Here is a 15,592-nt window from a genome sequence, read left to right on the forward strand (position 1 = left end):
AGAACTGAAACAAATCAACATGAACACTATTTTTTTTTTCACGAGGAAACTATGCACTCTTTAGAATGCAAGAAACTCAATACATCAAGTTGAATATAAAAGGCAATATTGGATTCCCTAATGAGATAATTTCCCAGAGTGCTCCAATACTGATTAATTTTTTTAAAAGTGTGCCCCAAAGGCCTAATCTTTTCTCTTTTGTTATAAAGCAGTCTCCACAGTCTACGCTGGACAGCACACCTTCCATCAAGAAGTATCTAGATTTTTTATTGTTTCTTCCTATAAAACAGTATTCATATCTTTAACATAGCATATAAACAGTCCATACTTTTTCCACAAAATACTATAAAAAGTTTTCAATATCAGTACCTCTATTCCACTCTGTATCTATTCCTGCTGTCACGTATCATGAGTTGACATACTAATAGCATAATAAGAACTAGAGTAATAGTTGTATAATGTAACAACTTCCTTAGAAAGGGAAAGTCAGAGTTGAAGGTTTAAAATATTTAAGTAAATGTATTAAATTATTTACATTTTATCTATCACTAAATAAATGATGCAAACATAAGACTGAAAAAAACATAATATTTGCTAGGTATGTTGTAATTAGTTATTATTTTAGAGGCAGTTTACCATTAGTCACCTTGAGATGACTCTGTAAGGTAAAAATGATGCATTTGGTCTCTGAAATGTCTGTATAATGATCATGTCTATATTCCTTTTCTGAAAGAACTGTTCTTTATCTCTAAAAATAACAGATAATATAACTGATTATTATTAATATTTTGGGTATATATTTATACCAAATCATTCAAGACTTATTTGAAGTCTGCATTCAGATTTTTCTTATACTGTTCTTGAGAATGTAATCGTTAAGACAGAAAGTATATAATTTGCTCCCATTATAAAAGATAAAAACATATCCACATAAAGACATGCACATAAACATTGACAGCTATATTCATAATAGTCCAACAGTGCAATAACTGAGATCTTCATCAAATGATGAAAGTTATACTGAAAATCAAATCTGTAGAAGTCCATGGGTAGCATATTAGTATTATCACCTGTGTTTTCTTCATAGCATTTATAACTCTCTGAAATTAACTTGCCTTGTCATTTTTTGAGTTTCCTGGGAGAACGTTACCTCCCTAGAATTTGTACCTTTTGTCATTTTTATTTATCAAGTGCCCTGAAGAGTACTTAGCACACACTAGTTTTGCAAAAGATCATTTTTTTGAGTGGAAGTACAAAATGCTTCATATCTATAAATTTGTTTGATGATTATTTTGTTGTTTTACTTGTAACAGAATAGAATTGTGTTCTAAGTAGTTACACTTCCTGGAAAGATAGTTTTTCAATAAGTAACACCATATTTTCAAATGAATTAAATTAATCTCAAGATAGATTCAGTACCTTAACAAAATTTCATTACAAGATTTATTAAAAGTTGGCTCTTCTAAACATTACCTTCCTTGATATTCTCTTCTCGTTCTTTCACCCATTACTGTATTAGTAACTGCCAAAAGCTAAGGTTTTCCAGAACACAATGTACTATTGAAACCTGAATATACAATGAAGAAATTATAATAAATATAGCAAATTACATGGCAATAAATCTGTTTATTGATAAGAATTAGCTATAGCTTAAATACATATTTTTAAGCACTATGTACATAAAATTACAGCATTAATAAATATCATATTTACAATTAAGTGGTTACAAAAATTAGTTATTTTGTGGCTAACTTTGTCCACATAAAATTTGGAAACTATGATTATTTTTTATATTAAAATGTCAATTGATAAGATTCTGAGTTCAAAAAATATACAAAGTGTTCTAATGTAAATGTAAATAGCATACTAGATGTAAGGTAATAAACAGGTCATTTTCATAATTTTCTTGGTATAATAACTCATTATTTAACCCACAGTGGTGTATGGAATTTTATTTTGCAATTTCATTTTAATCTTCTGTCAACAATACTTACAAACATGTAAAATTTTTGGCAGAGACCAATATGTGTTTTAAAACTTACTTAAAAATAACTATACCTAATAGTATTCCTGCTAACATTGTTTTTATTGTCATCATTATACTTCTTCATGGATGATTCATAAAAGGATATAATTTTGGTATCTAGCGAGTGACACCTTGGACAAATACTTTCTAATTTACATGAATTTGAATAATATATTTTTGTAGTCTGTTATATGCTCTATAAAAATGCCCAGGTCTTCACAAGGTAAAATAAAATAATTAAAATATGGTACTGTTTTATATTTTGTCTTGCAAAGTCTAGCTTTAAAAATCCATTTATTATTTGTAGTTACCAATAAGTTACAGAAAATTGTCATTAATTCTATGTGTCCTTTCAAAACCCAAGTCATAGCGCAAATTATTTTTAACATATATCATTATTTATAGTCAGTACAACCCCCCCTCCTTATTGTACAAGCTTATATAATCTACCAAAAGTATTTTCCTCTAGCAAAATCAGTTCTTCTTTCCTGTAATTCTATCCTAGGTACAGACATTATTTTCACAATTTTGTATGAACTGATTTCCCTAATGAATGCTTACATTTTAGCTTTTGAAAATACATTTTAGGAACCCATGTCTAGCTTCATTTCTTAAATGTGAGTTAGAACAACCTCAGGGATTTTTGTAAAACACGGATTCTGAGACACTTTCCCAGACCAATTAAATAAAAATATGACAGTGTGTCCCAGGCATTAGTTCTTAAACTCTTCAGGTGGTTTTAGTGTGATCCCAGTCCTGAGACTCACTGATACTACGCTGTCTTAACCAACATTAACATGTGTTGGAAAAACATAGATGTCTTGATCAAAATGCAGATTTTGATTCAGTAGGTCTAGGGTTGGGTGTGAGATTTTGCAGTTTCTAACCAGTTCCTAGGAGATCCTTTGCTGCTGGTGCATGATCTGTACTTTATGAAGCAAAGAAATAGAAGAAAGATGGTTGCTGAGAAAGAGAAAGCTCCTAATCTTTACATTATCAAGAAAAAAAAAGGGAGGGGGATAAGGAAAAGGAGGCAGAAGCTAGCAGAGACAGGAACAATCTTTAAAGAAAATTAATCAGTGTTAGCATTTGTATTTACAAAATTTATTTAATTAATGTCTACTATATATGGAGATTAATTACATTAGCCTAGTTTTCTCTATATGTTTAATGTGTACAAGAAAGCTCTTGAAAAATATTCTGTTCCAAAAGACTTTTGCTCACAACCATTAGGTACATTTATTTTTTTCTAGAAGAAGCATGTAAAAAATAAAGAGCAAAGAAGCCTTTGTTTACCTTACATTGCTTTACCTGATCGTTCAATTTCACTCCTTTTCTCAGCCCAGCTTTTCTCTACTGTCACAGTAGAGCCATCTCCAGCAGGGCAGCTGGAGGTACTGCTTGTATAGCTCCCAAGAGAATGAAGCAGGTGAGGAGGCTGAATAGTGAATGGTTAGTTGGCAAAAAGAGCAGGCGGTTCTTGGCTCAGATTCAGAAATTATTTGAATGTAGGCACTTCTTCTGTCAACATGCTTTGGTGGAAATGGTTGCCACCTGTCCCTATTCCCAGGGGCTAATTTTCCTGCTGCCTAGTCAGCTTATAGTTCAAGAGGCTGTTAATGTTTGCAATACTAAGGATCTGGAGGCATGCCCTTGCGGCCCAGATGGTGGTTTCTAGTCAGCAGGTATAGTGCATTTAGATGGGCAGAGTCTCGTACTTAGCATTCAGGGCTCTGTGTGCTTTTGCTGCTGATACTGTTTTGGTGACAGCTGCCCAGACATAATGAGATCAGTGCATCCTATAAACACCTGAAAAGGTTTGTACATAGAAATGTCAAGTTAGATTTAGTTTTGAATAGAGTAACACATTACTGTTCAGGAAAAATAACAACCATTTCCTATGATAAAAAGTGGAGTTGATAAAGTGTGTGAAGATAAAATGTCAAAATTATAATAAAAGGTTATGCAATCTATTTGCTTTACTTCATATCTTTGTTTAATATATATATATATATATACACACACAGATATAGTTCATAGATGTATGGATATAATTATATATAGTTATAAAGTTATATTTGTACTTGTGAATTTATATTTATACATTTAAATCATATAACAAATATACTATGCTATATCATTATTTTACAATATTTACATGGCCTAACTGGCACAAATTTTTCTGTTATGGTTTTACAAATATTCACTGTTTTGAATGTGGGAATAAATAATTCACCTGCTTCACCTATATGTAAGACAGAATTCTTTACAACTATTGAAGGAGAGGTATTTAGAACAAGAAGACAGCTTAGTTAGTACAAATACATTCAAGAGAAGATTAGAACATTAACAAGCATCTCAGCTCTGAGATAAAGAATAATCAATTACAGATATTATAAAGAAAAACATTGAAATCTGTAAATATAAAAGATCTTTAAAAAGAAACTTTCTCACAAACTTCTGGTCACTATTAGCCAGAGACCTACCATGAATCACCCCCCACCCCCCACCGGCCACAATGTAACCCCAGTATATTCTTTTGGACTTGATAAAGTATTTCTAAAGTAGTAGGATACAAAATTAATGCTTCTATTAGGATTCAGTGATATGTAAGTTTTTCCATTATGAAAGTCACCTGCCTTTTGGCACTTGCTTTATTCATGTGCACACAAAAGGCAAGGTCCTGCCATTACATGTTCTGAATTTGGGACAAAGAAAAGTAATTATTGAAAATCTGGAAACTTTGCCAGAAACTAAAGGTACCAAGAGTGTGCATAACAGTTGGAAAACATAAAACAGCTCTTTAGTATTGTCCAAAATCATCCATTGCAAAAATAGAAACAATTTGAGTAAGGTCAAACTCATCTTGGATAATGTGATTTTTAACAGCGGTAAAACATACGTTCACTATAGCTTGTCCCATTCCTTTCAGCTGTTTCTAGCAAAGGAGAGCTTAAAAAATAATCAGATAAGATAATAAAATTATGTGATTTGACAGATTTTTTAAAAAATCTTGATCTTGAGGCAGAAATTTAAGATTATGAATGGAAATTTAAAAAGAGGAGGATAGGAAGAGAGAAAGAGAAAGAATAGAAAGAGGCACAACAAAATGTATATTAAAAGTGAATGTAGAAGGAAAAGGATGAAAAAAGAATTTTTTATTTTCAAAATGCTTCTTAGGATTAAGAAACATTATCTCTGTATAATAAGTTATATTTATACTTTCAGAAACTTATAGATGTTCTGGTTAGATAAGTAGTTTTATCAGTGATTAGACTATAAGAAAATTCATATGAAATCCAAGTTTAGATAAGATATGTGAGAAGGTATGAAAATTGGTGAGCTTGGTGCTTAGTGTAGAGTAAAATCTTGGCACAGCCAGTAATAACTAAACCTGAGTGGCATTCATAAATTCACCATCAGCCTATACCCTGAATGTTACTTTCTGAAAGAGAACTGGTTAGAAACATAAAGGGTATATATTTGATATAGATAGATGGAGCAATTTACCAAATGTTTATGGCATGATTTGCTGATTTGCTTGTTCTAAAACATATTATCATTTTATAGAAAATGTGAAATATTAGTATAGAAATAGTCTTCAGTTAAGAACTACATTGTATACTTTGTATGGTGCTAGAGATCTTAAAGCACTTGAAGTTTTAACTACCTTCTATATTTGTCTCCATTGTGACTTTTCTTGTTTTTCAAAATTTTTTTTTGTCTTTTTAGGGCCACACCAACAGCATATGGAGGTTCCCAGGCTAGGGATTGAATCAGAGCTACAATTTCTGGCCTACACCACAGCCACACCAACGCTGGATCCAAGCCATGTCTGCATTCTATGCCACAGCTCATGGCAATGCCAGATCTTTAACTGATTGAGCAAGGCCAAGTATCAAACCTGTGTCCTCATGGATACTAGTCAGATTCATTTCCGCTGAGCCACGATGGGAACTCCTCCAGTGTGAACTTTAATTGAAATTTAGCATTTATATCAGATTGAGTGAGGAATAGAAAGCCATTCAAATTCTTACAGCAGGTATTTAAATTGTTAAGCAACATAATAATTATTTTAAGAAGCAATATTTTTTAAAGTATTATCTTATTAATTTACATCTTAATGTATTTATTTAAATTTACATGTTTTCTAGGTGACCGGGGGTTAATCTTTTCTAGAATCAAAGTTAATTGCTCTGTGTAGCTCACAAAGCAAACGAATATATGTTCTATTTTCAGTCAGCTTGATTCTGGCATAGCCACATTTTATACCAAAATTTGAAAACAATATGCTACTGCAAATACCATCAACATTATGAATATTTTCTCAGGTCAATCTCCCAAAGCAATAGAAATTAGAGCAAAAATAAACCCCTGGGACCTAATCAAACTCACAAGCTTTTGCGCACCAAAGGAAACCCAAGAGAAAACAAAAAGATAACTTTCAGAATGGGAGAAAATAGTTTCAAACAATGCAACAGACAAGGGCTCAATCTCTAGAATATAGAAGCAACTTAAATAACTCAACAGCAAAAAAAGCCAATCACCCAATGGAAAAATGGGCAAAAGACCTGAATAGACTGTTCTCCAAGGAAGATATACAGATGGCCAACAAACACATGAAAAAAATGCTCAACATCGCTGATTATAAGAGAAATGCAAATCAAAACTACCATGAGATACCACCTCACACCAGTCAGAATGGCCATCATTAATAAGTCCACAAATAACAAGTGCTGGAAGGGCTGTGGAGAAAAGGGAACCCTCCTGCACTGCTGGTGGGAATGTAAACTGGTACAGCCACTATGGAGAACAGTTTGGAGATACCTTAGAAATCTATACATAGAACTTCCATATGACCCCGCAATCCCACTCTTGGGCATCTATCCAGACAAAACTCTACTTAAAAGAGACACATGCACCCGCATGTTCATAGCAGCACTATTCACAATAGCCAGGACATGGAAACAATCCAAATGTCCATCGACAGATGATTGGATTCAGAAGAAGTGGTATATATACACAATAGAATACTACTCAACCATAAAAAAGGATGACATAATGCCATTTGCAGCAACATGGATGGAACTAGAGAATCTCATCCTGAGTGAAATGAGCCAGAAAGACAAAGACAAATACCATATGATATCACTTATAACTGGAATCTAATATCCAGCACAAATGAACATCTCCTCAGAAAAGAAACTCATGGACTTGGAGAAGAGACTTGTGGCTGCCTGATGGGAGGGGGAGGGAGTGGGAGGGATCGGGAGCTTGGGCTTATCAGACACAACTTGGAATAGATTCACAAGGAGATCCTGCTGAATAGCATTGAGAACTATGTCTAGATACTCATGTTGCAACAGAAGAAAGGGTGGGGGAAAAACTGTAATTGTAATGTATACATGTAAGGATAACCTGACCCCCTTGCTGTACAGTGGGAAAATAAAAAAAATATATATATATATATGGAGAAAATGGAAAAAAAAAAGAAAAGGTAAATTTTTAGAATTTGAGAAGCAATTTAAATGGTTATGTTGCATGTGTGCATGAGAAGAATGTGTATTCTGCCGCTTTTGAATGGAATATGCTATAAATATCTATTAAGTCCATCTGGTCTAATGTTTCATTTAAAGCCTGTGATTCCTTGTTGATTCTCTGACTGGATGATATGTCCACTGCTCTAAATGGGGTGTTAAAGTCTCCCATTATTATTGTGTTATTCTTAATCTCTCCTTTTAAGGCTGTTAGCAGTTGCCTTATATACTGAGGTGCTCCTATGTTGGGTGCATATATGTTTATAATTGTTATATTCTCTTCTTGGATTGAGCCTTTAATCTTTATAAAATGATATTCTTTGTTTCTTGTAACATTATTTTAAGGTATATTTTGTCTGGTATGAGTATTGCTACCACAGCTTATTTTAATTTCCATTTGCATGGAATATTTCCTTGCATCCTCTTACTTTCAGGTTGTATGTATCCTTAGAGCTGAAGTGGATATCTTGTAGACAGCATATAAATGGGCCTTGTGTTTGTATCCATTCAACCAGTCTAGGTCTTTTTTTGGTTGGAGAATTTAACACATTTATATTAAAGGTTATTATTGATATGTAAGTTCTTTTTGCCATTTTGATAATTGTTTTAAGTTGCTAGTCAGATAATTGCAAATGCATTACCAGTATCATGCATTTGTAACTACTTCTCACAGTCGCTGGCTTTGATATCATATTTATGTATGGATGACTTCCTACTTTTACTATATGTTTGCCTTCTCATTTGTAATTTTCTTACTTCTGGTTATGGCCTTTTCCTGTCTATCTAGGGAAGTTTTATTAGTATTTATTGTAAAGCTGGTTTAGTGGTGCTGAATTCTCTTAGCTTTTGCTTGTATGTAAAGCTTTTGCTTGTATGTAAAGCTTTTGATTTCTCCTTCATACCTGATTGAAAGCCTTGTTGGGTTGAGTATTCTTGGTTGGAGGTTTTTCCTTTCATCACTTTAAGTACATCATGCCACTCCCTTCTGGACTGTAGGGTTTCTGCTGAAAAATCAGATGACAACATTATTGGGGTTTCTTTGTATGTTATTTATTGCTTTTCCTAGCTGCTTTCAATATTTTATCCTTGTCTTTAATTTTGATCAATTTTATTAATATATGTCTTGGGGTACTCCTCATTTCTCCAAAGATATATAGATGACCAAAAAAAAAAAACCATGAAATTATGCTCAACAAAACTAATTGTTAGAGAAATGATAATCAAAACTACTATGAGGTACCACCTTACACCAGCCAGAACAGCCATCATCAAAAAGTCTACAAATAATAAATGCTGGAGATGGTATGGAGAAAAGGGAACCCTCTTACACTGTTGGTGGAAATGTACATTGGTACAACCAGTATCGAAAACAGTATGGTGGTTCCTCAAAAAACTAAAAATAAAAGTACTGTATGATCCAGCAATCCTATTCCTGGGCATCTACCCAAAGAAAATCGTAATTCAAAAAGGTATATGCACCTGATATTCATTGCAGCACTTTTTTTAATAGCCAAGACATGAAAGCAACCTAAATGTCCAGCAATAAAGGAATGGATATAGCAGATGTGGTACATATATACAATAGAATACTACTCAAGCATAAAAAGAATGAAATAAGGTTGTTTGCAACAACATGGATAGACCTAGAAACTATCATACTAAGTGAAGTCAGAGAGTGAAAGTCAAACATCATATGATATCACCTGTGTGTGGGAATCTTAAAAAAAATCAAAGCATACAAATGAACTTATTTGCAGAACAGAAACAGACTCACAGACTTTGAGAAACCTATGGTAACCAAAGGGGACAGGCAGGGGTATAGGAGGGATGGACAGGAGGTTTGGGATTGGCATACGCATACTAAGGTATATGGAACAACTGGCCAAAAGGGACCTACTGTTCAGCACAGAGAACTCTAACCATTATTCTGTGATAATCTATGTGGGAAAAGGATCAGAGAGAATGGATAGTGTATATGTGTGACTGGGTCATTTTGCTGTACAGCAGAAATTATCACAGCTTTGTAAATTAATTATACTTCAATAAAACAAAAAAAGAAATGGTGATGGTGGAGTGTTGAGACAAGATTGGAAAGATAAGAAAAAGAGGAGGCTTAGACTTAAATGGAAATGCATTAAAAATTGTTAGTAGAAAAATACTCCTTAACAAACACATTAAACCACAGTTATATTTATTTAATTATCTATAGATTGCCACAAAAGATAATTTTCTGGTGATCAAGAAGTTCTTCTGTTCCTTAAGGATTTCTATTATTTTATATTTTTTAATTTTTTGACTTTATACGACTTTTTTATTTAGACAGTAACACTACTTAATCAGATCGAACAGATGAGATTACGCCTTTGAAATGGGGCACAAAGCATATTTATGTGTGCATGAGGTTACATCTATTTTTTTCACGTCTGTAGTTGTATAATGATCATCATAATCGAATTTCACATGATTTCCATCCCACAACCCCAGCGCTTCCTCCCACCCCCCAAACTGTCTCCTCTGGAGACCATAAGTTTTTCAATGTCTGTGAGTCAGCATCTGTTCTGCAAAGTTCAGTCTGTCCTTTTTTCAGATTCCACATTGTCAGTGAAAGCATTTGATATTGGTGTCTCTTTGTATGGCTGACTTTACTTAGTATGACAGTTTCTAGGTCCATCCATGTTGCTAAAAATGCTGGTATTTCAATCCTTTTAATGACTAACATTCCATTGTGTATATGTACCACATCTTCTTGATCCATTCCTCTGTCAATGAATGGACAGGGATGTTTCCATGTCTTGGCTATGGTAAATAGTGCTGCAATGAACATTGGAGTACATGTGTCTTTGTGAGTCATGGTTTTCTCTGGATAGATGCCCAGGAGTTGGATTGCTGGATCAAATGGGAGTTCTATGTTTAGTTTTCTGAAGCATCTCCATACTGTCTTCCACAGTGATTGCACCAATTTACAATCCCACCAACAGTGTACTAGGGTTCCTTTTTCTCCACACCCTCTCCAGCACTTATTGATTGTAGACTTTTTGATAATGGCCATTCTGGCTGGTGTAAGGTGGTACCTCATCGTGATTTTGATTTGCATTTCTCTAATCATGACTGATGTTGAATATCTTTTCATGTGCTTTTTGGCCATCTGTATGTATTCTTTGGAGAACTGTCTGTTTAAATTAAAAAAAAAGCCTGATTTTTGACGGGGTTATTTGTTTTTTTGTTATGGAGCTGCAGAACGTGTTTATAAATTTTGGAGATTAATCCCTTGTCACTTGATTCATTTGCAAAGATTTTCTCCCATTCTGTGGGTTGTCTTTTCGTTTTGTATGGGGTTTGCTTTGCTATGCAGATACTTTTAAGTTTGAGTAGGTCCCATTTGTTTATTTTTGTTTTTATTGTCAATACTCTAAGAGGTAGATCTGAGAAGATGTTGCTGTCGTTTATGTCAGAGAGAGTTTTGCCTATGTTTTCCTCTAAGAGTTTTATAGGATCTGGTCTTATATCTAGGTCTTTAATCCATTTTGAGTTTATTTTTGTGTATGGTGGTAGGAAGTGATCGAATTTCATTCTTTTCCATGTGGCTGTGCAGTTTTCCCAGCATCACTTATTGAACAAGCTGTCTTTTCTCCATTGTATATTTTTGCCTCCTTTTATCATAGATTAGTTAGCAGTAGGTGCATGGGTTTACTTCTGGGCTTTCTGTCCTGTTCCACTGATATATTTTTCTGTCTTTGTGCCACTACCACATGGTTTTGATGATTGTTGCTTTGTAGTATAGTCTGAAGTCAGGGAATCTGATTCCTCCAGCTCCATTTCTCTTTTTCAGGATGTCTTTGGCTATTCTGGGTCTTTTGTGCTTCCAAACAAACTCTAAAATATTTTGTTCAAGTTCTGTGAAAAATGTCCTTGGTAGTTTGATAGGGATTGCATTGAATCTGTAGATTGCCTTGGGTAGTATAATCATTTTGATAATATTGAATCTTCCAATCCAAGAGCGTGGTATATCTTTCCATCTATTTGTGTCATCTTTGATTTCTTTCATCAGCATCTTACAGTTCTTAGAGTACAGTTGTTTTGTCTCTTTGGTAGGTTTACTCATAGGTATTTTATTCTTTTGGATGCAACGGTAAACAGGATTGCTTCCCTAATTTCTCTTTCTGATCTTTCATTGTTGGTATATATAAATGCTGTTGATTTCTGTGTATTTAATTTTGTATCCTGCAACTTTGCCAAATTCATGGATGAGCTCTAACAGTTTTCTGGTAGAGTCTTTAGGATTCTCTAGGTATAGTATCATGTCATCTGCAAATAGTGATAGCTTTACTTCTTCCTTTCCAATTTGGATCCCTTTTATTTCTTTTACTTTTCTGATTGCTGTAGCTAGGACTTCCAGAACTATGTTGAAGAATAGTGGTGAGAGCGGACATCCTTGTCTTGTTCCTGATCTACGCATTCTTTCAGCTTTTCACCATTAAGAATGATGTCAGCTGTGGGTTTGTCATATATGGCTTTTATTATGTTGAGGTAGTTATGCCCACTTTCTGAAAGGTTTTTATCAGAAATGGGTGTTGGATTTTGTCAAAGGCTTTTTCTGCGTCTATTGAGAGGATCATATGGTTTTTATTCTTCAGTTTGCTAATGTGGTGTATCACACTGATTGATTTGCAGGTGTTGAAGAACCCTTGCATTCCTGGGATAAATCCCACTTGATTGTCATCTACAATCCTTTTAATGTATTGTTGGATGTGCTTTGCTACTATTTTGTTGAGGATTTTTGCATTGATGTGCATCATTGAAATTGGCCTGTGCTCTTCTTTTCTTGTGGCATATGTGTATGGTTTGGTATCAGGGTGATGGTGGCCTCATAAAATGAGTTTGGGAGTATTCTTTCCTTTGCAATTTTTTGAAATAATTTCAAAAGGAGAGGTGTTAGCTCTTCTCTAAATGTTTGATAGATTTCACCTGTGAAGCCATCTGGTCCTGGACTTTTGTTTGTTGGAAGTTTTTTAATCACACTTTCAATTTCAGTTCTTGTGATTGATCCATTCTTTATTATTTTAAACCTAGCTTTTAACTTGCCTCTCATTTTTCAAAGTCTATGCTTATATCCTCTTCATCTCAACTTGAGTATTGTTACATGTAAATCTGAATCTTAGTTTATAGCACTTATGTTTTCATGAATACTTTTATCTACTTTCCATATAGTTTTCTTTTTATAGTATTTCTATATAGCCTTCAGTCCTGAGATATGATGCATTCAGTTATTGTAAATTGGGAACCTTACAATGGTCAGCAAAACTTGCTAAGGTTTTCCAGAGACTACTCTTAGCTTAATTCCACCCACCCCTTATCTATGAGATCTCTTCTAAAGCTCTATTCCTTTGGTGGAATTGTAACCAGGGGATGGTATATCATAGAATATGCCTAATAGTTATAACTTGCTGTAAACAACTTATGTAGAAGTTTGTATCCTATACCCAACTTAGTTTAATTTCAGTTAAACATCATTTTTGGCTATAAGTATTCTTAATTTTTTAATGTCCTTGTTGGTCTTCAAGGATCACTATAGGGAATACATATGTTCCACTTTGATAGGATGTTTAAAGTATATTTTCATTTTATTTGTGAGCCCAATGAATACTCAAAAATAAATAAATAATGATACCTGGGACTCTTCTGCTAATAGATTATTTACATTTCTCTGAAATCCTACATTTCTCTAATATCCTATTTTTATCATTCTTATATTTTTATAAAATCTTTTTGTAAGGTAAAGAAATAATTAAAACAAATTATAGAATTTTTTTCTAAGAATGTTCAAATTTTACTTTTTAATAATATTTTGTATCTTCTTTAATGATTATAAAATTAATACACCAAAATATCTTTTTAGTAAGCTTACCTGGAACCCTGAAATAACATCTTAAACCTAACATGGTTTATGGCTTGATGCCCAGAAACTATGTCACAGCTCTTCTACCAGAAGGAACAAACAAACAAATAGTATAATTTTATACTATTATTAGTAGTATAAAATAAACTACTAATTTTATAAAGGAGAGTTGCTTTTCTCATATATGTTAAAATGATCAGATAATAACACCAGAAGAAAAAAATGGATACAGTAATGAATTTATTTATTTATGTATTTATTTATGTGTTTTTTTTTTTTTTTTTGTCTTTTTGCCATTTCTTGAGCCACTCCCACGGCATATGGAGGTTCCCAGGCTAGGGGTCTAATCGGAGCTGTAGCTGCCAGCCTATGCCAGAGGCACTGCAACACAGGATCTGAGCTATGTCTGCGACCTACACCACAGTTCATGGCAATGCTGGATCCTTAATCCACTGAGGGAGTCCAGGGATTAAACCCGCAACCTCATTGTTCTTAGTTGGATTCGTTAACCACTGAGCCATGACGGGAACTCCCAATATTGCATTTATGATGATTTTTTTAGAGATATGTTAGAAATAGTTTCATTCAAATCAAGCTAAAATAATTATTTTAAATAGTAATATTAATATATTAGTAAATAATATTTATATTAGGGCTCTTTACTGCTAAGAATGACTCCAATTCCCATTCCATATGTAGCAAAACTTGGAATTACTTTCTGATTCATTCTGTAAGACATGGGGGGCTGTGGATTATGCTCTAAGATTATTTTGGGTCTATGCTCTCTTACTTCCATGTGTTTACTTTAGTTTATGGATCACCTCATCATCCTACTTATATTATCCAGTTCTTGCCTAGCACTTTTGTCAGAAAAGTGGTACTCAGGCTACTTAGTTCATTTCGCTAATATGAAGCAAGCAAGCAAAGAAGCAAACAAACTAATGAACATAATATACATTAAGTCTTTGTGTTCTATATCACAGGTTTTGCTGCAGTGAATTGATCCATCAACTTCTGTAATTTATAAAATTGAGGATATTTTTAATTCATGCTGAATTCCCATCTCAGCTTAGCTGCAGCTCTATTCCATATCTGCTTTTCTCACAAACACAAACTGCCAGAATAGCTCCTACCAAGAACATTTAAAATGGTAGAAGGGAAAAGAGCTGAGTAAAGCACATCTTGGTTTGTATAACTTCTCGTCAGAAATGATTCACTATTTTGTTCATATTGCATTGTCTAAAGTAAACTCAGTCATATGTCCATACCTGAGTTCAACAAGGTTGCAAAATATTATGCTCCTATATGGAAAGGCACAGAATAATTGAGAACAAAGTAATCCATATTTCCTGGAGGGTAGGGAGCTAGGGAATGTGTATCTCAGCATGCAAATAATTTAACTCTGTATATGCTATTCCGTGTTATATCTCAAATTCTCTTCCTCTTGTTGGGTTCTCTCACTTTCCATATCTATGTGTTCCTTTCATTCTAAACATATTAGATTTCTCAAGAAAATTTAGTGTTTTTCAATTATTCAATAACATATGTTTTGCCCTATTTAGTGTGAGTAGTTCTTTTTTTTGCATAAATGAGCATATAAGCATTTTCTGCTTATTCCAAAGGAAATGAAAAATATAGTCGAGCATCTCTCTATATTTTTTAATTCCACTAAAATTGATATTTTAAAAATGATTGTAAAATTATATATGTGATAGTTCCAAATTGGACTAGACATTTTTAAATGTTTAAGATGTTCCTGACATCAGTATCACATATATATATCTGAGAAGATAATTTTCATGGAGACTGATTTGTTTCATTATTTAATAGCTGCATGATGATTGGTTGAATTGATTGGTCTTAGCACTTACATTTTACACAGTTAGGTAAATATTGTTCAAGACGATATGCAATATTGATATAGGCGTCATGGAAAACTCTGGTACTAATAAAAAAAAGTATTTTAAGACTTTCATAGTTATAGTGTTATTGTAAAACTTTTCCAGTTTAAACTTATAATTATTGTTTACAGTTAAGTGAAAAGATAGAAATAAAAAAGTTATAAAAATTTTTATTCCATAAATTATCTGCATTATCAAAATGCTGAGTCATTAACATCAATCACTGATGTAA

At 33.3% G+C, this 15,592-nt stretch overlaps 1 long non-coding RNA gene across 3 annotated transcripts in view; it reads right to left on the minus strand.

Moving 5' to 3' along the window:
• LOC146406902 (uncharacterized) overlaps positions 1-15,592 on the minus strand; it is a 212,236-nt gene that overhangs the window by 86,863 nt on the left and 109,781 nt on the right. For 2 of the 3 annotated variants that reach the window (XR_014817984.1, XR_014817995.1), the window contains one exon: positions 8,466-8,567. This is a non-coding gene — a long non-coding RNA (uncharacterized LOC146406902). Of the gene's footprint in view, positions 1-1,606; positions 3,836-8,465; positions 8,568-15,592 lie in introns of those variants that run through there. The other variant, XR_014817990.1, reaches the window with a different exon arrangement.

The sequence above is a fragment of the Sus scrofa genome, chromosome 1, assembly GCF_054392235.1.
Source record: "Sus scrofa isolate SSC_HxYL_T2T_F1_AM1 chromosome 1, Sscrofa_HxYL_maternal_Yorkshire_Landrace_v2.0, whole genome shotgun sequence".
Lineage (NCBI taxonomy): Eukaryota > Metazoa > Chordata > Mammalia > Artiodactyla > Suidae > Sus > Sus scrofa.